The sequence below is a fragment of the Oryctolagus cuniculus genome, chromosome 1 (genome assembly GCF_964237555.1).
Source record: "Oryctolagus cuniculus chromosome 1, mOryCun1.1, whole genome shotgun sequence".
Classification (NCBI taxonomy): domain Eukaryota; kingdom Metazoa; phylum Chordata; class Mammalia; order Lagomorpha; family Leporidae; genus Oryctolagus; species Oryctolagus cuniculus.
This window is the reverse complement of record NC_091432.1, coordinates 115,823,217-115,849,231: the sequence shown is the minus strand read 5'-3', so window position 1 is coordinate 115,849,231 and position 26,015 is coordinate 115,823,217. Positions and strand designations below refer to the sequence as shown.

Genomic DNA, 26,015 nt, shown 5'->3' with positions numbered 1-26,015 from the left:
ACAAAGACCAGCCCCACACTAGCTGCGTAAGAATTAGCTGGAAAGTTTTTCTTTTTTTTAGAAAACTTTTATTTAAAAATATAAATTTCAAAAATACAACTTGTGGATTATAGTGGTTCTTCCCCCCATAACCACCCTCCCACCAGCAAACCATCCCATCTCCTACTCCCTCTCCCATCCCATTCTTTATCAAGATTCATTTTTAATTATCTTTAAATACAGAAGATCAACTTAGTAAAGTACTATTTGAATACTGTTTTTACCATTAATTCACATAGTACAACACATTAAGGACAGAGGTCCTACATGGGGAGCAAGTGCACAGTGAGTTCCGTTGTTGATTTAACAATTGACACTCTTATTTATGGCGTCAGTAATCACCTGAGGCTCTTGTCATGAGCTGCCAAGGCTATGGAAGCCTCTTAAGTTCACAAACTCTGACCTTATTTAGACAAGGCCATAATCAGAGTGGAAGTTCTCTCCTCCCTTCAGAGAAAGGTACCTCCTTCTTTGATGGCCAGTTCTCTGGAAAGTTTTCCTAAAAATTGGTTGGTGAGGTGGGCCTTTGGAATAGCAGTTAGGATGCATGCATTTCATATCAGAGTGTCTGGGTTCCAGTCCCAGCTCTGCTCCCAGTTCCAGCTTCCTGTTAGATGCACCAATGGCTCAAGTACCTGGGTCCCTGTCACCCACGTGGGAGACCTGGATTGAGTTCCCAGCTCCTGGTTTCATGGCTTCAGCCTGGCCCAGCTCTGGTTGTTGCAGGTATGTGAGGAGAGAACTAGTGCCTGAGATCCCTCTCTCTTTCTCTCTCTCTCTTCCCCTTCCCTTTTCAAATAAAATAAATAATTTTTAAATAAAATAAAATAAAAATAGGTTCCTACCCCCTCACTTTTCTGAATTCTGATTCAGACTATCTGGGGTGGAGTCTGAGATTTGCAAACTACTTAAGTCCTACCCTACAGAAATGGTCCTATACCTGCACTGACTAATATAAAAACCAGATTTGGAGGCAGAGGGTTTTTTGGGGGGGAGGGGCAGACTTGCGTCATTTGCCAAATCTCGTGGTGCAAATATTCCCATCATGGTGGATTTTTTATATCATTTCAATTGGCAGGGAGAAGTGATGTGCACAATCAGTGTTTATAGGCTGATGCTAGCTAATCCCACCCCATGTAAGAAGGTGCCCAGACTGTTGCCTGTTAGCCTCTAAAGCAGCTCTAAACAGTCTCTTCCCAGGTTAGACTCCTCTGAGGTCTTCCTATGATGTCATGAGACGGAGTCCAGAGCTCTTTGCTGACAATACAAGGCTTTACAACATGGAACCAACTTGCCCAGCAGGAAGCTCAGCATGAACCCTTGAAAACTACTTGCGCTTCCCAAACATCATATGGACATCCATTCCTCTAAACTCTGTTCTCATTGTCTTCTCTGCTCTAAACATCTCTTCCATATCATCTGCATCTCCCACCAGGCCTACTGAGCCCTATGTCACGCAGAAGCCCAGCTGTCTCTTCCCTCTGCTACATTTAGGGATGAATTTGTTGACTTCTTTCCTACTTGGCCCATAGCTCTACTCCTTTGGAGTCACCAAAGTAAGGACAAATCCAACCAAGTCTGAGTAGTTATCACCAATGGAAATAGTAGCTCTACCCATGCCTTAGAGAGAACCTATCAGTTATAAAAGAGAATATCTCCTTCAGTGCAAACACTGGCTGCTTTTTGCAATTCATTCAATACGAGATGCTGCATGCTAATATGCTGCAGTTAATACTAATACATCTTTCCAGTCTACAAAGCTTCCATGTACATTCTTCCAGCTAATCTTTGCAACTGCACAAGGTAGATAAGAAATATACAAGTCTGTGAATTCCAGTTTGAATATTAAAAAAAGACAACTCAAGGGGGATGCATGACCGTCTATGAAATGCTGGTGAGCATTTTCCAAGTTTTCTAGCCTTGAATTCTTTATTCTTTCACCTTGAGCACACTATAATTCTAGACAATAGCATTCCCTGAGAAGGGGTAGATGGCAGGAATGACCTCACTAATGAAACTGGGGGGACCTGAGCTTGGGTGGAGGATGGGGGCACTGAGAAGAGCTTGGATGTGGATCGTGCTGAGTGTCAGTCATCCCTGCTCCACAGGAGGCAGCCTCGGCCAGAAGACACAGCATCTGGGAGTTCCAGGGAGCAAGCCCCTTGAAACAAGAGGTGACAAGAGGGCGTCCTGACCAGTTGGAGACAGTCTGCCAGGTGATGGCACCTGGCACTGGTCACAAAGTGGCCGATGAAGCCATCCAAGTCAGCAAGTTGTTTCTATAATACACAATACAAATAAAAGTTTACTGTACAAAATTTAGGCATTCATAGTTCACAGTTCACTAAGGCTAAAGATAGACTATTATTCTTTAAGTCCTTCACAAAAATTTCACTTTCACTCCTATATCCCCAAAATGGTATCAACACAAACACTAAGAATAATGCCAGTTCCTTTAGAGACAACTATTCCTTGTGTTACTTCTTGGCATAGGTGATCTTAATGGAAATGGGCCAGTGTGATCTTAAATCTGTGTAAAGCATCCCTGGAGGCTCCAGCCTGCCCATCATTTTCAAATTCAGCAAAAGCCATCATGCCTCCCAGGTACCAAATGTACTTTCTCGAAACCAGGGACTGATTAAACAGCAGGGACAACGTCATCTCATCAGTCTCTTCCGGTTAGTCTTTTTACTGTTATTATTATTATTTATTTGAAAGGCAGTTACACAGAGAGAGGAGGAGACAGAGAGAGACTTCTTCCATCTGCTGGTTCACTCCCCAAATGGCTACAACGCCAGGGCCAGGCTGTGAGGAAGCCAGGAGCCTAGAACTTCATCCAGGTCTCCTACATGGGCGGCAGGGGCCCAATTACTGTGGCCATCTTCAGCTGCCTTCCCAGGTGCATTAGCAGGGAGCTGGATTGGAAGCGGAGCAGCCAAGACCCAAACCAGTGCCCATATGGGATGCTGGTGCCATAGGTGGTGGCCTAACCCACTGTACTACAACACTGGCTCCTCTTCTGGCAAGTTTTCAAGGAATGGGGAAAACAGGGACCTGAGCATTTGGTGTTGAATTTCCTTGGTCACTAGCTGAATTAAATGTTACATAATCAGGCTTTTTGTTTACAATTGCTACAGCATGTTCCACAGCTTTGGCTTTTTTCTCTTCTTTGTCAACAAAAGTGCCACAAATTTTAGATGTTATATCACAATCAGTTTTTGCATACTGGATTGCACTGGTTTACCACAAAATGGAAACCCTCATAACTGTCTCAAAGCATCTGTGGGTGATGCCAGTTCCTTAAATCTAATAAGACCTGCACCTTCATCTTCATGGTCTTTAAAGCTGTAATGTTCACCAAAAAGCCAAACTGAGAAACCAGAACATAAAGGGATCTCTTCAGTCCTTCTTTTTAAATCCTATCATCTATATTATTTATGTAAATTGTATGTTTTGGTCTGATATCCAAGTTTAGGTTAAAGTGATCACATAGCCTCAGGCCTATACCATCTCCAATACTGTAAGCAAATTACTAACCATACCTGCAAAAAGCAATCTACACCTAAGGGTCAGAACAGCCTCAACAGCCAGCCAGCAAGAAAAACACAGCAAGTCAACTCAGACAGCACAATGTGCCAGGACAGAGGGCAGCACGGCCTCAGGCCAGTGTCAGGGCTGGGGAGACTTCACAGAGGCCAGCAGCAGTTGGCCTGTGGCCCAGGGGTAGTCCTTGGGGACCAGAGGGGCCAGTGCCTTCCCATCTGGCTGTGAGGCTGGACTCAAGGGCTCAGCCAGCCGCAGAGCAGAAATGGCGGTGCGCCGAGGGACTCTGCACAGAAGCAGGTTCGGAAACTCCTAATGACACTAACAAACGTGGTCCCTCGATTCCGGAGCCAACCTGGAGGAGATCAGGGCAGATTCCCCAGAAACAACAACCAAACTCCCACAAGAACATCCTGGAAGTCCAGGTAATAGGAGCACTGACCCACTGACATCTGATTAAGATCAAACTCAATTAGGGACAAATACGTTTCCAAGATTTTTCATAACTATGGCTTCCCAACTGGTAATTAATGTTGTCACCAACTGTCTGTTTCCCTCTAATTAACAGAAGTCAAACCTCTCACAAAGCTGGAAATACCTCCAGCTTCCTGCTAATGCAGACCTGGGAGACAGCGAGTGATGACTCAATAATCAGGTCCCTGTCCCCGACGTGGGGCACCTGGATTGAGTTCTTGGCTTCCGGCTTCAGCCCAGCTCAGCCTCTATCATTGTGGCCATCTGAGGAGTGAAGCAGAGGGCAGGTGCTCTCCCTCTGTGTGTTGGGGGATGGGAGGGTGGTTGTCTGCCTCTCAAATAAATGAAATAAAACTTTAATAAGATAAAACAGCTGAGAAGGTGAGGGTGCTTCATGGAAAGTTCCTATTATCTTTTGATTCCATTTTCCTTGAACTTCTGATGCCCATTCACAGTCCTGAAAAGCCTGCAGGAAAGATACGGACAGCCTTGTGCTCTGCTCTCGAGGGCTAAGGAGAGAAAATGCTGATCTTTCCATGGCAAGGATGAATTCTTGGGTTCTAAAGGACAAGGGAAATGGGAGGTGGGGGATTCAGGAAGAAACTGCACCAAGAGCTCAAGGACAAAGGGACTGCAGGCTGTGCTGCTTTTCAGAGAGAACCCATTCAGCTTCCAGCCTCCCCTCCCAGGCCCCACTCCCAACCCCATCCCCACCCCCACGTCATTTGCCCTTAGCCCCAGGATACACTGGTTTATGGTAAAACCATTATCTTGTTGTTTTTCCAATTGGAAGAAATAAAAACAGTCCAAACCAAGGACTCTTGGGTCACCTAAACTCACAGAGAGGCCCTCAGGGGCTGGACCTGGGGCCAGGGTGTCCAAGGGTAATACCCAGTCTGCTTCCACAATGCCATTTTCCACATTGGATTGAACTGTATGTTCTCTGCCAAGCACCTGGTCAACTTGCTCATGAGGTCTATATACCACACAAGGTCACTTCGCTACAGTGAAGGCAGCAGGTACTGGAGAATTCCGAATACTGAGCACAAGAAAACAGAAGCTGAATAATACACAAATCACATTATCTAGAATTTGAGAATTTTAATGACACACACACACAATCACAGTGTTGCCCTGTTTCCAACTAACCTTCAAGTTCAGTTCTCAGACCCACCCCAAAGAGAGTGTAGGAGTTGGAGTCCCTAGCTTGCTAAATGCCGGTTCAATTTCTGCACTCTGGCCTGCTTGCGGGCCTGCTATAATGTCATGATAGGCCTCATCCTGGACCAGCCAAGGAGGCAGGCTGAGTCCTTGAGAACAAAGAAGGTATGCTCCCCTGGGATTTATGACCTCCTGCCCTCCACCAGCTCCCCTGGAATTTATGGCCCAATGCTTCCCGCCAGTTCCTCTCCCTACCATCTCCTTTGTGTAGCCTTCCCGCCACATAACGTATATAGCCTTTATGTTTAAATGAACCAACGAACATGTTAGGTCCCAATACCTTGCCATATAGAGAGTAAGAAGTTAACCTATGTAGATGACCTGCACCCTTCTAAGTGTGAGGCTATAAAAACTTCTCTTATGCAAACGAGGGGGCCTTTTGCCCGTGCACTGCTAAATGGCTGTGTGTGGGTAGGGGGTCCCAGCCCAGCCAGCTGGTAACAAATAAACCTCTGCTTTTGCATCTGCAACTATGCTTTGTGCATTGATTGGGAAATTCAGACTCAACAAGAGAAGGAGAAAAGAAGGATTCTGATGATCTGCAGGGTAGATAATTCATTCATTTAAAAAAACACTTTTTGACTGGCAGCGTGTAACAGCAAAAACATGAGAAGCAGACTTTAGGTGGACCAGGCCCTGAGTTAGAAGGTCACAGACACAGACCAGCCTAGAAACCAGCCCTACCCTCCAGAACCTTTTGTTTGTTTGTTTATAAGGTAGCTAATGTTCAAACTGAGCCCTATCAGTGTTTCATGTCTTTTCAAAACATTTTTTTACTTATTGTATTTATTTAAAGGAGAGAAAGAGACAGAGACTGCCCACCTTCTGGTTCACTCCCTCGGGTGTCTGCAAAGTACATGGCAGGGACTGAAGACGAGGATCATAAACAATCCAGGTCTCCCACGCGTGTGGCAGGAACGCAGTCACTTGAGCCATCACCACTGTTTTCTAGGGTCTGCATTGGCAGGAAACTGAAGTCAGGAGCCAGAGCCAGACACTCTGATATGGGATGTGAGCATCTCAGCCAAACAACTATCTCTATTCTTCCTTTTCTGTTTTTCAAACCTCATTCTTTTCTTTGAGTTTTTTTTGTTTGTTTGTTTTGGTTTTGGTTTTTAGTTTTTTTGTTTGTTTGTTTGTTTTGTTTTGTTTTTATATCAAGAATACAAGTGAAGGCCAGCACCCATGGCACAGCAGATAAAGCAACCGCCTGCAGTGCCAGCATCTCATATGGGTACCAGTTCAAGTCCCGGCTGCTCCACTTTTTTTTTTTTTTTTTTCTTTTTTAAGATTTATTTTATTTCTTTGAAAGACAGAGTTACAGAGAGGTAGAGACAGAGAGAGAGAGAGGTCTTCCATCCGATGGTTCACAACGGCCGGAGCTGCGCCGATCCCAAGCCAAGAGCCAGGAGCTTCTTCCGGGTCTCCCACATGGGTGCAGGGGCCCAAGGACTTGGGCCATCTTCTATTGGTTTCCCAGGCCATAGCAGAGAGCTGGATTGGAAGAGGAGCAGCTGGGACTAGAACTGGCGCCCATATGGGATGCCGATGCTGCAGGTCAGGGCTTTAATCCGCTGCGCCATAGTGTCAGTCCCAACTGCTGCACTTTTGATCCAGCTCCCTCCTAATGAGCCTGAGAAGGCCCGGAAGATGGCTCAAGTGCTTGGGCCCCTGCACCCACCTTTGAGACCCTGAGGAAGCTCCTGGCTCCTGGCTTCACCCTGGCTCAGATCTGGCTGTTGCAGCCATTTGGGGAGTGACTCAGTGGATGGAAGATCTCCCTCTCTCTCTCCCTCTCTCTTTTTCTCTGTAACTTTGCCTTCCAAATAAATAAATCTTTAAAAACCAAAAAGAATACAAGTGTCCCATTTTTTAACCAGCCCCCCAGTCTTCCCAACTCCAAGGGCTGAGCATTGTAACCATAAATCACCTTTGATATACTGCTCCTTCTGACCTATACATCCTTCCCTACAATGACCACCTAGAAATGTTTTTCCAAATTCATGGTCAGCCAAGCACCTGCACGGGTGATGCTTAAACCCCACAAGGAGTTGTCTGAATACCTGATGCAAACTCTGCTGTGTGAGGCGGAGGTGCATTAAATGACTGTCCCCAAACAACACTGGGCAGGAGCTCTGACTCAGAGCCGGAGGAAAATTACAGCAGCACAAAGCACAAGTCCCCTTCAGTCTCGTCACCTGCCCATCTGCAGAGTTGGAACTTAACAGTACCCCACCCACACAGCCGTATCCCACATGCAGAATTCATGCTCACTTGCTCTAACCATGCACAACAGCCCCTTCTTCTCTGCCTTTCTGCTCATTACCCTGGGGAGACGGATGAGCAGGAAAAACCTCACCTTTCGCTGTTTCCTTATGTAGGATACCATTCACCCCACAGATAAAAAAAAAAAAAAAAAAAAAGCCATTTAAGGAGTAGACCAATGTATGGTCTCTGTCTCTCTCTTTCAAATAATTAAAAGGGACAAGGGTTGTGGTGCAGTGAGTTAAGCCAAAGCCTGTAAAACCGGCCTCTCAGATCGGAGCACTGGTTGTACTTCCAGCTGCTCCACTTCCAATTCAGCTCCCTGCTAATGTGCCTAAGGATGCAGCAGATGATGGTCTAAGTACTTGCACCCTTGACACCCATGTGGGAGACCTGGATGAAGTTCCAGGCTCCTGGCATCAGCTTGGCCCAGTCCCAGTTGTTGTGGCATTTGAGGAATGAAGCAGCAGATGGAAAATCGCTTTCTCTGTCTCTCATTCTATGTCACTCTTTTAAAGAAGTAAAATAAAATTTTGAAAAATAAATTTTTAAAAGATAAACTCTTGGGGCTAGCACTGTGGCATGGTGAGTAGAGCCGCCGCCTGTGGTACCAGCATCCCATGTGGGCGCTGATTTGGGTCCCAGCTGCTCTGCTTCCGATCTGGCTCTCTGCTATGGCCTGGGAAGGTGGTGGAGGATGACCCGGGTCCTTGGGCCCCTGCACCCGCATGGGAAACCCAAAGGAGGCTCCTGGCTTCAGGCTGGTGCAGCTCTGGCCGTTGTGGCCAGTTGGGGAATGGACCTGCAGACGGAAGACCTCTCTCTGCTTCTCCTTCTCTCTGTGTAACTCTGACTTTCAAATAAAAAATAAATCTTAAAAAAAAGAGATAAACTCTTAAAAAAAAAAAAAAACAAGTCATTTGCTTCAAACTCTTCTCTCTGTCCATTTTCTTTTCAAGGTAATTTTAGCAAGATGATGAAATGGCATCACGATGACTGGGCTCCATCCCCAGGTTCAACGGAGGGAGAGTCTCACATGGATGAGGGACGTCAGCTTCTGTGCCTAAGGGCCCAGAATGCTCGCCTGACATGGGCTCACACTAGTTTTGGCTCCATCACACTTTGAGTGTTGAAGTTACACGCTGTTTTGCCTTCTTATCACCACCCCACAGGGAACACCAGGGATCCCCAGCTGTGGACACACAACTCTCTTCTCAGCTCTCTTTTTCACTTCCTGCAAACAAGCTGTGTGCTCCATTGCCTGACTCAAAGCTTTCTCCTGCCAGAGGTGACCGCCTAATGGCCTTTTGTCTATCCTCATCCCTCTCCACAATTCTACAGCTTTTGAAACAATCCCTCCTTCTTGAGAAAAAAACAGCAAAGTATTTGCTCTAGGCTTAACTGCAAAATTCTTTAAGGAAAACACAACAAGCATTTATGGAGCACCTACTGTGTACCAAGAAGCTCTATTTGAGGGAACACAAAAATTTAAAAAGAGAGACCAGAAGATACATTCTGTCCTTAATAACTATCCAGCAGGGAAAGGACCATTCCACCAATCCATGACCTCCTGCAGGGTGGGATGGGTGGTGTGCAGCAACCCTCCACACCTGTGCACGGAGCCAAGCTTGCAGCAGAAATATTCAAAGAAAAATTTGCATTTGTACCCAACACATACTGACCTTTTTCCCTAAATAATACAGCAGGACAACTTACAGTCAGAGCCAGGGCCAGAGCTTGGCCCAGCATTTAAACTGTATTAGATAACAGACGTCGAGAGGAGATTTAAAGTATACAGGAGGATGTGCATAAAGTATATGCAGAGTTTACTTAAGGTTTGAGTATCCTCAGATTTTGGTATGCTCAAGGGTCCTGCACAAATCCCCTGCCAATACTGAAGGCCAGCCTTTAAAAAAAAATTGATTTATTTGAAAGAGTAACAGAGAGAGAGAGAAGGGACACACACACACATTAAGAGAGAGAGATCTTCCATTTTCTGGTTCACTCCCCAGATGGCTCCCATGGCTGGGGCTGGGCCAAGCCAAAGCTAGGAGCCAGGAGCTTCATCCAGGTCTCCCTGGGGGTGGCAGGGGCCCCAGCACTTGGGTCCTCATCCGCCACTCTCGCAAGCACATTAGCAGGGAGCTGAATCAGAAGTGGAGCAGCTGGGACACAGACTGGCACTCATATCGGGGATGCTCCTGTCACAAGCAGCAGCTTAACCTGCTGTGTCACAACACCAGCCCTAGGGGACCACTTTCTATACAAAGCACAGCACTCACAGAAGAGAAAGAACACCCGGAGCCACATGGGAAAATCAACAGGGCTTCATGGAGGAGGAAGCACTTGAGCCGACGTGTGAAAGGTGAAGAGAATTATACCAGGCACACTGCATTCTACAGAAGGCAGAGCACACGGCAGAGCACACAAGCTGGAGGAGCGGTGCAGGGGCAGCTGGGGATCCAGCTTCCTGTTCTTGGAGTGGAGGTGAATACCGACAAGTACGTAACATCTGCACGGTGAGGGGCCCTAGATGCCCCACAAACAGGACTGCACCTCACCCCAGAGGCAGTGGAGAATTCTGAGCAGGGCAGGGGTTAGAAGAAATGACAGAGCAGGCCTACAAGGAATCCCGTTCACTGAGCAAAGGGGATGGAGGCTCAAGCTAAGGGGGTAGCATGAGGATGGAGAGAACCAGTTAGAGAGAGTCAGGTGGTGTCTAACTACAGGGGATGGGAGAAGGCAGAGGAGAAAGTTCAGGGTCCTGCTCCCTCCACTTGCCAGCTCCTGAAGGCAGTTCTATCTTCTTTGGCAGCCCTGCCACCTTTGCCCAGGCCAAAACAAAGGTTGGGCAACCAGTTACTTCCTACCATCTTCACTAATTACCCACAAGGCAAGTCCACAGCAAGTCTGCAGGGAACCCTGTGCCTTAGAATAAGGGCAGGAGGGCTGCTAACATGGGTTATGAAAACATTCAAAGGAGCTCCAACTGGGTTCCATGTAGCACACATAGACACTCACCTTGCAGTCATGCATGAAGTGACTCTCACCTATTCACAGCAAACACACAGGCACCACAGAGCGATCACAGGGGGCTGGGCTGCTCAGGAGCTTGGGCCCAGCTCCGGCTCTGGCTCTGACTCCACAGAACACAGAGTGAGTAGCACTGCCATTCTGATCTCAGTTTGCTCACCTGTAAAATGAACAACGTGTGTGCTGGACAATCACTAAAGCCCCACCAAGCCTTCAAAATGCAAGGAAGCTAAGATAGCTCCCAGACAACCAGTCTGACAGCTCAGGGGAAGGCCCACGGAAGGGCAGAGGAGGGAGGTGCCCGCTGTCCACGACCTGTGAACTGAACCAGAGGTGGGGACACAAGGCAGAAATGAGAAGGCACCCGAAGACAGATGTGGCTGAAAGACCCAGGACAGCAATGAACAGGCAGACACAGAAATGGGGCTTCCTGGTGCTTCTACAAACTCTATTTGATCCCTGTTTTCTTTAACAGTTATTCTCTTTCCAGTCTATCATTATATAGTTGTCTGCCATTCCACCCATGAAATCACAGACCAACATTCACCATGAGGAAGGAACCTAATACATGAACTAGTCTGTCTCCCTTTTAGAACAGGAAACCAACGGCCACAATGTTAAGAGACAGGTTTCTTTTTTAAGTTTTTTATTTTAGTTTGGTTTAGTTTATTTGTTTATTTTATTTTATTTATTTGACAGATAGGGTAGACAGTGAGAGAGAGAGAGAGAGAGAAGACAGAGAGAAAGGTCTTCCTTCCGTTGGTTCACCTTCCAAATAGCCACTATGGCCGGCGCGCTGCACCAATCTGAAGCCAGGAGTCCGGTGCGTCCTCTTTGTCTCCCATGCGGGTACAGGGTCCAAGCACTTGGGCCATCCTCCACTGCCCTCCTGGGCCATAGCAGAGAGCTGGACTGGAAGAGGAGCAACCAGGACTAGAACTGGCACCCATATGGGATGCCAGAGCCGCAGGCGGAGGATTAACCAAGTGAGCCATGGCGCTGGCCCCAGGGTTTTAACAGCATTGCAAAGAATAAAACTCAACCTGCTGACTCTCAGGGCTTTTCCCACACTGCCATGCTGCTCTTGGGGTACAAGAATGAAACACCCAGAGGGAGGAAAAAGTGTCTCAAACATCTGTTCCCTAAGCCTTTTGGTGCTGGTGCTCAGAATAAGCATAACTTCTAACACTTGGTCGGTTGTTCCCCTAAAAGCATGCGGGTGTTTTCTATATCCTAGGCTGTTTTCTAGTGACTGGGAACATAATAACAGAAGGGGCATAGCCCCTGCTCTCAGGGGCCTGAAATTATTGTAGGTTACCGTAGGGATGCAGAGGTGGGAGACAGATCATCAACATAAAGATCCTTATGAAGACGGTAAGATGGGGCCTGAGGAGGGGAGTCTCAATAAAACAGAAAGATACATTCAGGTCGCACCAATAAAAAGGCACAAGACCACGACAAGCCCTCTAGTCACACCAAGTAATGGACCTGAGACTGCCTGCTCACCCACTGGGGATAGTGTACCCCAAAATCCCTGAATTCAGAAGTAGACCATAGTAATTAAATTTTAAAGCCCAAGGCAGCTTTCGTATTAAAAAATACATGGTAAGACTATGTTATCTTTCTTTTTGATCAAAATATTTGACATTAATACACTATTCAGTCTCAATATCAAGCAAACACATGCAATTGGATAAGATCATCATATGTGATATATGTGCATCTCATAACCAAAGTTTTTTGCTAAATTCCTAGAGAGTTCATTGCATGGGAAAATAAAAAGAGTTACTACATGGTTGTTGAAGCCGATACAATAATAAAATAAAATGTACACGGCCTAGACTTTGAGGCATGCAGATCACTCCTTAGTGCATGGCTTTGCCAGCTGCTCCGAGCACTGCACGCCCATCGCAGCTGTCTGCATAACAAATACAAAATGAGTGAGGGAGTGTGGGGTGAATGCCTATCAACAAAAGGGTTCTCAGTTGGAAGGGAATTCAGAGGCTGATCCTAGTGAAATCTGTTTTGATTTCAGTTTACCATAGATGATAGTTTAATCAATTATTTTCCCCTTTATTCAGTGTCACCACTATTGGGAGAAAAATGGACTTAAAAGCTTTTCTGTTTTCTTAGATGGCTCTTACACACCTTACACACAGTACCTGTTGAAACCATATTTGTTGTTGGTGTTGAGGAGGACGCAAGAGATCACAAAACTGATAAAAGACCGCATGCCTACAAAACATCACTCAGGCTGGTGCTGTGGCACAGCGGGTTAACATCCTGGCCTGCAGCGCCGGCATCCAATGTGGGCGCTGGTTCGAGACTTGGTTGCTCCAACTCCGATCCAGCTCTCTCTGCTGTGACCTGGGAAGGCAGTAGAAGATGGCCCAAGTCCTTGGGCCCCTGCACCCGTGTGGGAGACCCAGAAGACGCTCCTGACTTCGGATCGGTGCCATCTGGGGAGTGAATCATCACATGGAAGACCTCTCTCTCTCTCTCTCTCTCTCTCTCTGCCTCTCCTCTCTATGTGTAACTCTGACTTTCAAATAAATAAATAAATAAATCTTTTAAAAAAACACTCAGATAGAATAAAGTCAAGCATTTCTCAAAGACATCCGAATTGCATGTGCTTAGTCCCATAAATACAGTCTCACAAAAGAAGGAATGAGCATTTCAGGACCACACAAAACCCACTCCCATCTCACAAATACATCATGGCTACCTCTTATATACTGTCTTGAACTCTTACCTTGGATATTTTTTACACTTTCTCTCCTGAAAGTTCTCACTCTTCATCTTCCCCTTTAGTACCAAGAATTGCTTCTCTCCTAATTATATCCCAAACCCAAGAATATACCACTCATCCCAAACTCAGAAGACAACCCTGCCCTCCATTCATTTAGGGTCCGTGGTACAGTCTTATGGCACAGAGGACATCAAAACTGCTTGAGCTGGCACCAAAGATTCATGAAGACCTATCATAGGAAACTCAGCACCAGATAAGGAACTCATGGCATCCCCAGGGCTACTTCCTTGACCCTGACCCATAAGAAGGGATCAGGTTACAGAAGTGCTCCAGGAAACAGAAAGGGACAACACAGGCTGATTACACATGCAGCCCTAACCAACCTCTGGCCCACCACCCTTGCCAGGTCTGCCAACCCCAAATGACTCAGCAGAGGTGCCCAGCAACGACCCCCAAATGACAAACAACCACAAGCATCAGGTCTGTCCTTTGGATCAGGTAAACTTGGCCCTGAATGACATCCATCTGAAAACACCTCCTGCCCTTAAGTTTAAAGGAGAGGAAGAACAGGAAAGAGAAAATGAGCACTGCCATGGATCAGGCACCTTGAGAGAAGTCCCACCTTTACTATCCTACCTTCACACTAATCTAAGAGGTAGGTATGATCATGACCCCCTACTCACACAAGCAGAAACTGAAGACACAAACAGCCTAAGAGAACACACTTTGCTCCTGGCTGGCATTTTACCCCCCAGAAGCAGGCTGGAAATTGCTACTGCAATAAAAGTTGCCCTAGCTGCAGAGAATCATCTACTGTGGCCTTACACGCAGTAGTGATAGGTGTGGGACATGTGGTCATGGGCCATTATGATTTGCAAAGATAAACACACTCTATTTCTCAGCATTTCTCAATCACTCTCAAGTTTATCATAAGCAGCAACTGGTGACTTTACATGTTCCACTACTTAGGCCACCTGGGTTCACTCACTTACAAGAAGGAAGGCATCGTCCATAAATGTCCCTGAAGTAAACGGGTCGAACCCAACTGCTGACATCAAGACAAGTATCATGTCCAACAGGCAAATTAAAATTTATGGCTGATAAAGGTTTGAGTCACTATCCTATGACACCAAAACACCTCGCCTGCCCTGAGGGAGTTCCAGGGATAAGAAATATATATCTATGGGTATATATACATACACACATGCATATAATATTTGAATACTTACATATATTAAGCACATATGTATTTGAAAAAACTAGCATGTGTACATATGTACCTATTCTCCTATACTTGCCTACTAACCTGGACAGGTAAGTTTGGAGCTACTCACACAGTACCCACTATGATTTACTAACCCATGAGGACACAACTCAGCTGATTAGGACAGTGAGAGTGAATCCTTTCCAAACTCATACCCAAAGGGACTTTTTTTTTTTTAAAGATTCCATTTATTTATTTGAGAAGTTGATTTACAGAGAGAGAGGGGGAGAGACACACACAGAAAGAGAGGTCTCCCACCTGCTGTATCACTCCCCAAACAGCTGCAACAGCTGGAGCTGAGCTGATCCGAAGCAAGGAGCCAGGAGTTTCTTCCAGGTCTCCCACACTGGATGCCGGTGCCACGGGCAGAGGCTTAGCCTACTACACCATAGCTCCAGCCCCTCCAAGGGACCTTAAACTAGTAGTCAATAGAGTAAGATGCTCTAGGATTCCATCTGCTCCATGGCCGTAAGGGATGTGTTCAGACAAACGCACAGGTAATAAACACACAACATGCATCCTTTACTTCAGTGGTGCTTGTGAGACACATAACGGATCATTAGTTCCCCCCACCCATTGAAAGGAAAGTTGGATGGTCCTACATGCAGCAAAAAGAGAGGAGAGAAGTAAAAGGCCAGGTTACCATTCATCCACAGCCAGGACTCCCCAGTCAAGACAGCACCAGCCATCTTTACCTGAACTGTAAAAAGAATGAACAAGGCCCCATGCTGAGAGTAAACCTGTGATATCCTGGACCAAATACCCACCCAACTCTCCTTTCTAAGGAAGGTCTTCCCCTAGAGATGAGCCAATATAATAGTTACTGCTGTCCTCTGCTTAGAGGCACTTGTCACATTTTACAATGCCACATTTCTTCAAAATGATCTGCATTGACTGCCTAACAGATGTTTGATAAAAATCCACTGTGGAACAGATGAGTGGATGAACAATAAACAAACTGAACTAAATCCTTTAAGAGCAGAGGCAGCCAGAGCTTGCGGCCAGCACACAGCAGCCAAGCAAGAAATGTTGGCGGAAGATGGGCTGTCTTCTCTCTGGCCGCCTGAATGTTTAATGTGTCCCTCCAAATTGGGGGAGGGGACCCAGGGGATGCAGAATTCAAAGCTTTTCACAGGAGCTGCAGCTTTAAGAGCATCTAGACATTGAGGAAACAGCTGGTTAGGAGGTTTAGTCCTATGTCCCAGTTCCTACAGATTTTAATTGTCCATACTATCAGCACATATATATGTGCCACAGTACAATGTCAGACACATACATGTATTGTGCACTATACAGAAAGACCCAAGAATCCAGTGTTGTGGCGCAGTGGGTTAAAATGCAACTTGCACCACCAGCATCCCATACAAGATCCAGCTGCTCTGCTTCCAACCCAGCTCCCTTCTAATGCACCTGGGAAGGTAGCAGAACACGGCCCAAGTACCTGGGCCCCTGCCGCTTGCGCTCCTGGCTTCAGCCTGGCCCAGCCCTGACCATTGCAGACTGTAGCCGTTCAGGGAGTGAAATCAGCAAACCAAAGATCCCTCCTTCTGTAACTCTGCCTTTCAAGTAAATAAATCTTGGAGAAAGAAAAGAAAAGAAAGGAAAGGAAGGATAAGAAAAGAAACAGTCTGGTTCCTAGCATTACTTAACTGTATGGAGATGGGCAGGTTTCAGAGTTTCGATCTCCTTAAGTGCCAGGTGGGCGTGCTCACTACATCTGCCCCAGAGGAAGAGGACTAAATGAAGTGGCAGCTTGTCACACCATAAGCCTGCCATTTGAAGGCCTGCTGTGTGCCGGCATTGTTGGTTACATGCTGGGGCAAACACAAAGGATAATTATCCTCTGCCCCTGCTTTTCTGGAACCCATGATAAACTACTTTGAAAACAACAAAATGCCACCCAAATGAAGAGATTATGGCCAATTGATACTGTCCACAGTACTTGAATTTGGGTCCATATGCACACTACTGTCAGCTATGGACAGGGTGTCCAACAGCAGGTGTCAGTGTCTACTCTTTCCTCTACCTGCCCCTGGGGAACCCCAGTTCAAGGCTCCACACTCTATGATGGCTCAGCAAACTTCACTCACTGCCTGCCTTCAGTGGCTTTCAGTTCACTGCCTTCAGGGCTGTCATTACGCCAGATAATGAGAGGCCATTTCTACTGGCAGCCCTTTGGCTCTTGGCTTCCATGAGGCCCAAGAGGCTCCTACGAACACCAACAGAACAACTGTTTTGGCATCTGACAGCTGCAGAGAGAGAGAGAAACCCAGCTTAATCCCATCATCACCCAAAGTCTTGGACAATGTCAGGGCAACAAATGTGTCTGCATTCCACAATGCCCACGGCAAATCAAATTAAGTCACACTGTCAATGCAAGGGGCGTCAGCTTCCCACATTCAGCTGCCAGCTCCTCTCCACTTCCATGCCCTCTTCAAAGCAGCGTGGAAGACACTACTTTTATAACTGATTTCTGAATTTTAGAAAACACACCCATCCTCTTTTAGCAATGTGCACAAGTAATTTCCTTTTAAGCAAACAGAGACCAGTGTTGCCTTGTTCTTTGTTGCTACCTCTCTGTACTCTCACATCTAGTAGGGGGTAGATGCACAACAGATGTAACCTCCTTTAGGGCAGAAACTATTTTGCTCACTATTGTTTCTGGTGTCAACAACAGTACCCAGCATGTAGTTTGTGATGAATAAATATTTATTTAAATATTTATTTTATTCATTTGAAATGAGAAGAACAGAAAAAGAGAGATCTTCCCTTCATTAGTTTACTTCCCAAATGGCCACAACAGCCAGGTCTGGGCCAAGCCAAAACCAGGAGCCAGGAACTCCATTAAGGTCTCCCGCATGGGTATTGGGATTCGAGTACTTGGACTATCTTTTGCTGCCTTCCCAGGCACATTATCAGGGAGCTGGATCCCAAGTGGTGTGGCCAGGACTCAAACCATCACTCTGACATGGGATGCTGGTGTCACAGGAAGCAGCTTAACCCTCCGCACCACAACACTGACCCCTGAATAAAATATTTGTTGGATTAACTTGTGGGGAGGGGAGATTAGAAAGGATACACCTATTCCAAAATCATTCCCCTTGCAGGAGGAACAACTGTTGCCCTAACCTGGAAGCAACAGATTAGAAAAGGTACTGTTCTCATGGCAACCACAGCTCCAAAAGTAAATAAGTTTCAAAGCTGACAGAGGTCCTTGGTGGGAAAGAAGTTAACCAGGATTTACAGACCATACCAGGGCTTTGGGTCAACCATCAGACAAAATATCGCCCCCATGTGCTCCTGTTCCCTGGATTCTCCTTTTGGGAAAGATCAACGACTCTCCACTTAGCTATGCTAAATCTGGCTCCCTTGGAGAAAGGCTACCCTTAGAAGGACAGCAGGCTCTGTCCTCTTACAGTTTGATGAGGACACACAGGGCAAACTAAAAAAAGAGAAATGAAACCAACAGGCTTAAACAAGCCAACACACAGCAATCTAGATTTACATAAGTGGCACATGGAAGGGCAATTATCTTGCTTCAAGGGACTTCTTGCTTTGCAAAATGATTTACCAGGGTTCCACAGAAATCAAACTTCCTTCTGGCTTTCATCATTTGATTATTCATTCATTGCCTAACTCTGTGCTTCCGGAGCTCCTACTATGTTCCATGCAAACACTGATTAAGACAAACGCTGAAACCAAGACGCTCTGCCTTCACATTCACCTTGTAAAGGACACCAGGTGAGCACATTCTCACACTTCTCGTGCAGGATGCTCTGAGAATACGGACATGGTAAACACCTGGGTCAGGAAATACTCTCTCGAGGAAAGGCCAAGCATGCCAAAGGAGCTGTAAGAGGGCCTTAGGCTGGCAAAGCGAGTCAGTGTTACGAGAGAGAAACCCTGTCTGAAACAGCTGGAAGTAAGAGCACATCCCACTCAAAGGACAGAAAGGTCACAACGGCTGGGGGCAGGGAGTGCAGGAGCAGCAACACAGACAGAAGGGAGAAACAGAAGTGGTTATGAAGCCCTCTCCAAACACTCTCCATTAAAGGGGGCAGGGGAGTGCAATGGCGCCATGGAGATCAGTTGAGAGGAGACTTAGGGAATATGTGGGAAGACGGTGACAGCAAAAGAACATTCTCAGGGCCAGCACTGTGGCACAGTGGGTTAGGGCACAAGCCCATGAGACTGGCATCCCACATGAGTGCCAATTTGAGTCCCGGCTGCTCCACTTCCAATCCAGCTCCCTGCTAAAGCGCCTGGGAAAGCAGTGGAAGATGCTTGGGCACCCATGTGGGAGTCCTGGATGGAGATTCAGGCTCCTGGCTTCAGCCTGGCCCAGCCCTGGACACTGCAGTCACTGGAAGAGTGAATCAGCAGATGAAAGATCTCTCTCTGTCTCTCCCTCTCTTTCTGTAAATCTGCCTTTCAAATCTATAAAAGATATTTTTAAAAAGTCTTTCTGTTTTTAAAGATTTACTTATTTATTTGAAAGTCAAAGTTACACAGAGAGAGAAGGGGCAGAGAGAGAGAGAGAGGTCTTCCATCTGCTGGTTCACTCCCCAGATGGCTGCAACGGCCGGAGCTGTGCCGATCCGAAGCCAGGAGCCAGGAGCTTCTTTCGGGTCTCCCCGACGGGTGCAGGGACCCAAGAACTTCGGCCATCTTCTACTGTTTTCCCAGGCCATAGCAGAAAGCTGGATAGGAAGTAGAGCAGCCGGGTCTCGAACCGGTGCCCATATGGGATGCCGGTGTTTCAGGCCAGGGTGTTAACCTGCTGCACCACAGCACCGGCCCCCTAAATAAAATATTTTTTAAAAAGAATGGCAACCTTGAGAAGTTGAGGGGTACCTCTCTGCAATGGAATGACATTGTGGGAGGAGCCAGCTTGGAGGGAAAGAGGATGACTTGGGTTAGGTGTGGGGTGAGCTTTGAAAACCATTGCAACGGAAATGCCCATTGGTTAGCTGCAGGCATGAGCCTAAGGCTCAGGAAACAGATGAGGTCTGAGACACAGAAATAATGAAAGGCAAGAGTGGACAAAATAGCCCGAGGACAGAGTGCAGAATCAGGAGGAAAAGGGCAAGGAGAAGAGAGGGAAAGGATGACAGCAAGAGGGAGAACCAAGAAGCCTGGAGTCAGAACCTTTGGCAGACCAATGACAAAGGGCAGAGAGCTGACAGCGGCCGGTAAATTACAACACAGGTCTATGTGCAGCTGTTCAGCACCCATCAACAGATCTGAAAAGTGACATTAAAAAAAAAAAAATCAAAGAAGCCACAAGCCGCTGTCCCAACTTACATTAACCAGAGAGGCAGACCCAGAGGCCTCACAGACACCAAACATCTCTTCACTTCCGCTAATTAATAGAAACATTAGCGTAACTCCTCGAGTGCACGGACTTAAGTTTATCTTACTAAATGCAACAGAAATGCGCGCTTTCCATATTACAAGCAGTCTCACCGAGGCTCAGAGAGACTGAGTCACCCGCCCGGGGACCACAGAGGAAAAAAAACAACCACGACCAGGGCCTCTACTCTGTGCTTCCTCGGCTGCTCTCTGTAACCGGGGCTGGGGTGACCATGCTAGGAAAAACCACCACCCTGCCCCAAACACAAACAAGGGTTGCAGGAGCCTCATGGGCTCAGGACTAAAGCTGTGGCTCCATCCCGGGCAACACTGGGCTCCTTGAGAAAGAGAATTGCACACTAGGTTGCTGGGGATCTGCATTGCAGATCTATTGGTGCCACTGACCTGCTCCAGGAAGTGGAGACGACCTCCGAAGTTCTGTCCAGCGTGCAGATGTGATTCTCCAACACAGACGCAAAGCCGTTTGCTGGCAGGTGGCACTGAGTGTGAGTGAAGTAAGGTGCGTGGTAAAGCAAGACCCTGGGACGCTCCTCCTCTCTCCCACCTTACAGATACGTTCTTTACACCTATCATTTCCATGCTGTGGTCTGATGCCGGATTCTACTGAAATTACCTTTTACATGTGGATTTCCTGTGAGTTCCTCAATGCAACAGCTGTGTGTATCCATCTTTACACCCCAAGGACACAGCATGGTGCCCGTTCCCAGTGAGTGCCCAATGCATGTGATAACTCTCTCCCCTGAGTTATCCATGTTTACAGCTGAATCTCTGACAGTATAACAAAAGGCATGGCCGCCAATAGAGGCATTTTGGAACAAATGCAACAGGGAGCAACCTAGGCATGGAGAAGCACAAACGAGCAAGAGAGAGAGAGAGATCTTTAGGATTCCTAGGAATTTCTACATGGGTGTGCCAGTCTACTCTGCCTGTAGGACTGCCCTGTCTCCTCACATGCATTACTTACTCTGGCTGAAAAGTCCCACTAAGAAATTTGTGGAAGCCCCAGACCCCATCAGAGACCCAGAGAGAGCCAAGTAATTGTTAGTACAAAGCCACAGCTCCCTTCACACTCTGGAAGCAAGACACTGATAATGAGTCTCTGAAGAAGCACACTCAAAGATAGTGACGGCTTGTTTTCGTCCATCTTCACCATTGACAAAACAAGACAAAATGAGTTTGAACTGCACCATGGGGATCTTAGCTGGAATTTTCTCAATAGCGTGGCTTGAAAACGTAGAAAGAAGTCAATCCTATTTACTAGGGTGCCTATTTTTTTCCTTAATCACATTTGTTGCCTGTCAGGAAGACACGCTCAGAATTGACTCAGGTGGAGAAAACAAGTTATCACCCACAACAAGGGCAAACTGTTTCCTGTTGAGGCCCCACCCTATTCCGAGTAACCTTTACTGAGGCCACACTCTGAGGCCAACTCTGAGAATCCCTCAAAAAGGTCAGAAAGAACTTAAGAGCAGAATGACCCAGCCGGAAAATAATGCTCTCTGGATGGAAGCAGACTGCCCTGAGGGGTCGGCCAGGGGCAAAGTGACACGCCTGGGGGCATGAAGAAGGAGGATGGGAAGGAAGGAGAGAAGGAGGAAGAGGAGGGGAGGGGGAGGGGGCCAAGTGGCTCAAACACCTGCCTGCTCCTTCCCCCGAAGGAGAGGAAGCTCATCCCAACCACTTCTCCGGAAACAGTGCTCCAGAAATTTATTTCTTCCTTATTTCAGACTTCCTGTAGCGTCATCCGAAATATATTTGGTTTGCGTTCCCCCTCTTCCCCCCTGAGCTGTGGTCACAGGGTTCTTAGAACTTTGGGAATTTTCCGAGTGATTGCAGTGCCTTTTATTCAGCCCCTTTGATGACACCTGAGTTTATGCAATTGCAGTGACTTCAAACGGGGACCCTGCAGAGGCTCAGGATGGGGCTGGTCCCTAGAAGGACCCAGTGATTAGAGGAGAGGGTTGAAAATTTCAGCTCTACCCACCAACCTCCAGGAAAAAGGAAGTAGGAGGGGTAGAGTCTGGAGGCCAAACTATAAAAACCACAGAATTTGCTGAGTTCCTGGGTTGCTGAACTCATGCAAATGCTGGGAGGGTGGTAAGTTCAGCAAGAGCATGGAAGATCCTCACCCACCATTTCCTACCTGATGTAGGTACCTCTCCATCTAGCTGATCAACTACACTCTTCAAAATAAGCCAGCTAACTGAAGTGCTTCCCTGAGGTCTGTGAGCCAGCTGACCAACTTAATCAAAACCAATGAGGAGGTCAGGCATCCCGACCTGTAGGTCAGAGGTACCCAGGATGGCAACTGGCATCGGAAGTGGGGACCAACTTGTGGAGGTGAACCCTCAACCTTGGGATGTGACAGTGTCTCCAGACAGATAGCTTCAGAATTGAATGGAATTATAGGGCACCTGGCTGGGTATTGCTCATGCAGGTGACGACACATCTAGTGGCAGAAGTGTCCTGTATTGGCTGTGTGAACAGAGAGAAAAACCAGTTTGCTGCACTTAGAATCCGAGTGAGAATCGGGAGTTGCTGGAATGGCTCTAGTTCACAATATCTGGTTGGGAAAGAAACTGTGCACTCAGTCCGGCGCTGCGGCTCACTAGGCTAATCCTCCACCTGCGGCGCCGGCACCCTGGCTTCTAGTCCCAGTCGGGGCGCCGGATTCTGTCCCGGTTGCCCCTCTTCCAGTCTAGCTCTCTGCTGTGGCCAGGGAAGGCAGTGGAGGATGGCCCAAGTGCTTGGGCCCTGAACCCGCATGGGAGACCAGGAGGAAGCACCTGGCTCCTGGCTTCAGATCGGTGCAGCGCGCTGGCTGTAGCAGTCATTTGTGGGGTGAACCAACGGAAAAGGAAGACCTTTATCTCTGTCCCTCTCTCACTAACTCTGCCTGTCAAAAAAAGAAAGAAACTGTGCACTCAGCCAAGCTCAAACTCCACTGCTATTTGAACATTTTTCTTAGCCCAGCCCCAGACACCACTCCTTATTCTATAAAAATGATAATCTTGAACTTTGCTCATTGCACCAACCTCCCAGGAGGCTGCCTGTACTCCCTCTGGAGTGTGTATTTTCCCTTTGCCTTTAAATAAGTCTGGCTGCTCACCTTTATCTATGTCTCCTTGACTTGTTCTTGCATGGAGACAAAAACCTAGACCAAGCCTAGCCAAGGGCCTGCACTGCAACAGCACCGCTAACCTGCAGTCACATCGCAAGGCAGAGAAGACTGGATGAAGGTAGCGCCGGCTCCTCTGACCAAGCCCTTTCCTTTAACTTGGGGCGTGTGAAGCGGCCTGAGCAGGTGAAAAGGAAGAGTGAGACCTTCCCTGGGAAAGCAGTGGAAGATAGCCCAAGTCCTTGGGGCCCTGCACCTGCGTGGGAGACCCGGAAGAAGCTTCTGGCTCCTGGCTTTGGATCAGCCCAGCTCTGGCCATTGCAGCCATTGGAGAGTGAACCAGCAGATGGAAGACCTCTCTCTCTCTCTCTCTCTCTCTCTCTCTAACTCTGCTTTTCAAATAAATAATCTTAAAAAAAAAAAAAAAAAAGGGTGAGGCCTTCAGGAAACAAACACAGTGATACCAGCTCTTTGGGACTGCCAAATGATAAGCAAAGCAGTGGAATAGATAAAAAGGTAAAGAATGCGCAAAAGGACAGGGAATGAGGAATCTACGATTCCAGAGGGCACGTGGTCCTCTGTGGTATGGAGCAGCACCTGTGCTGTAATTAGTTACTAAATAAAAGTGACAGTCACCAATGGCATTGGGGTGACCTGAGCTCCAGGAGGCTGACTCACCGGATGCCAGGTGCAGTGGTAAAGGAGGCCTCTTTGGCACGGACTCACCATGTAACCCCACTGTGCAAAACCAAGCTACAAACCAAGGAGCCTTATGGGATCTGCTGCCTCAGCTTCCTCTCGTGGATCTTACAGATGCTAATAAAAACAGGTTCATCAACCAGTGAGAAAGGCAGAGGGGAGAGTTAAAGGACTTCCCAAAGAGGTAAGTTGAAAGCATAACGTGAACTAAGAGTGAAACAGTTGATAAAGGGAAGAGTCCGGGACTGGTCCCAGCAGGGTGGACATGGACACCCATGGGGTTGAAGCAAAAGTCTTTTTTTCCTTTTTCAAGATTTATTTATTTATTTGAAAGGCAGAGATACAGATGGAGAGGGAGAGGCAGAGAGAGCAAGCAATCTTCCATCCATTGGTTCACTCACCAAATGGCCACGTCGGCCAGAGCTGGATCAGCCCAAAGCCAGGAGCTTCCTCCTGGTCTTCCATGTGAGTGGCAGGGGTCCAGGTACTTGGGCCATCTTCTGCTGCTTTCCCAGACACATCAGTAGGGAGTTGGATAGGAAGTGGAGCAGCCGGGACTCAAACCAGTGCCCATATGGGATGCTGGCACAGCAGGCAGTGACATAACCCACTGCACCACAGTGTTAGCCCCAAAGCAAAAGTCTTACTGCACCATTCTCAAAGGTTAGCTAGGTCAAAGAAAGCCCCCGGTAGCCCCCCAACATTGGGAAAATTTTAAAAATTGAAAGACAAGGTCCTGGCATTGTAGTGCACTGGCACGACTGCAGATGCTGGCACCCCATGTTGGAGTGGCAGGTTCAAGTCCTCGCTACTCCAGTTCTTATTTTGCTCCCTGTGAATGAACTTGGGAAAGCAGTAGAAGATGGCACAAGTATCTGGACCCCTGACACCCTTGTGGAAGACCCGGATGAAATTCTGGGCTCCTGGCTTTGGCCTGGCTCAGCCTCAGCAGTCCAGCCATTTGGGGGAGTGAACCAGCAGATGGAAGATCTGTCTGTTTCTATATTTTCTCTCTCTGCCACTCTGTCTTTCAAATAAATAAATCTATTTTTAAAAAATCAGGAGACAAACGTTATAAAGTGGAATCTGATCTGAAATTGCTGAAGATAACAGACAGATCAATCAAGATTGACAAAAGGGGGAGAGTCCCTTGGCACCATCCGCTGCTGGATGCCCAAAACCTTTTGCACAAGAATAAGTAAAATGGCCAGGAGGTAGGAAAAGTTCCTGGGACTCCTTGATGCAGGAGCCCTATGTACTGGGAACAAAACCCATTGGTGAAGCCTGGACATGACCTATCATTAGAGTGAAAGAACATAAAGTGTGTATCAGTCGACAGGACTATACAAGTTGGAATGCTTACACAAGCTTTCTGGGGCTGGTATTATGGCAAAGCAGGGAAAGCTGCTGCCTATGGCACCAGCAGCCTGTATGGACGCCGGTTCAAATCCCGGCTGTTCCACTTCCCATCCACCTCCCTGCTAATTAGTTTGGGAAAACAGCAGAAGATGACCAAAGTCTTTGGGCCCCTGCACCCATGTGGAAGACCCAAAAGAAGCTCCTGGCTCCTGGCTTCGGATCTGCCCAGCTCCAGCTATTGCAGCTATTTGGGGAGTGAACCAACAGATGAAAGATCTCTCTCCCTGGCGCTCTCTCTCTCTCTCTCTCTCTCTGTTGCGGCTATTTGGGGAGTGAACCAACAGATGAAAGATCTCTCTCCCTGGCTCGCTCGCTCTCTCTCTCTCTCTCTCTCTGTAACTCTGCCTTTCAAATAAATTAATTAATTTAAAAACAAAACAGAACAAGCTTTATGGGGTGGCATTGGGTGAAGCGGGGAAAGCCACCGCCTGTGATACCAGCATCCCATATGGGTGCTCATTGGAGTCCCGGCTGCTCCACTTCCAATCCAGCTCCCTGCTAATGTGCACAGGAAAGCAGCAGCAGATGTTCCAAGACCTTGAACCCTGCCACCCATGTGGGAGACCTGGAAGAAGCTCCTGGCTCCTAGCTTCACCCTGGCCCAGCCCTGGCCATTGCAGCCATCTGAGGAGTGAGCCAGCAGACAGAAGATCTCTCTCTCTCTCTCTCTCCACCTCCCTCCCTCCCTCCTTTCCTCTATAACTCTTTTAAATAAATAAATCTTTAAAAAATAAATAAATAAGCAAGCCTTATGCAAAGCTGTGTCTCCTTTACTCACTTGTTGTTGTTGTTGTTGTTGTTGTTTTTGACAGGCAGAG

The 26,015-nt window shown here is 47.3% G+C and overlaps 1 protein-coding gene and 1 pseudogene across 11 annotated transcripts in view; both read right to left on the bottom strand.

The window, feature by feature from the left end:
* Positions 1 to 26,015, bottom strand: part of GRAMD1B (GRAM domain containing 1B) — a 272,813-nt gene that overhangs the window by 150,202 nt on the left and 96,596 nt on the right. The window lies entirely within an intron of this gene.
* LOC103350462 (U2 small nuclear ribonucleoprotein B'' pseudogene) lies at positions 2,517 to 12,808 on the bottom strand (annotated as a pseudogene).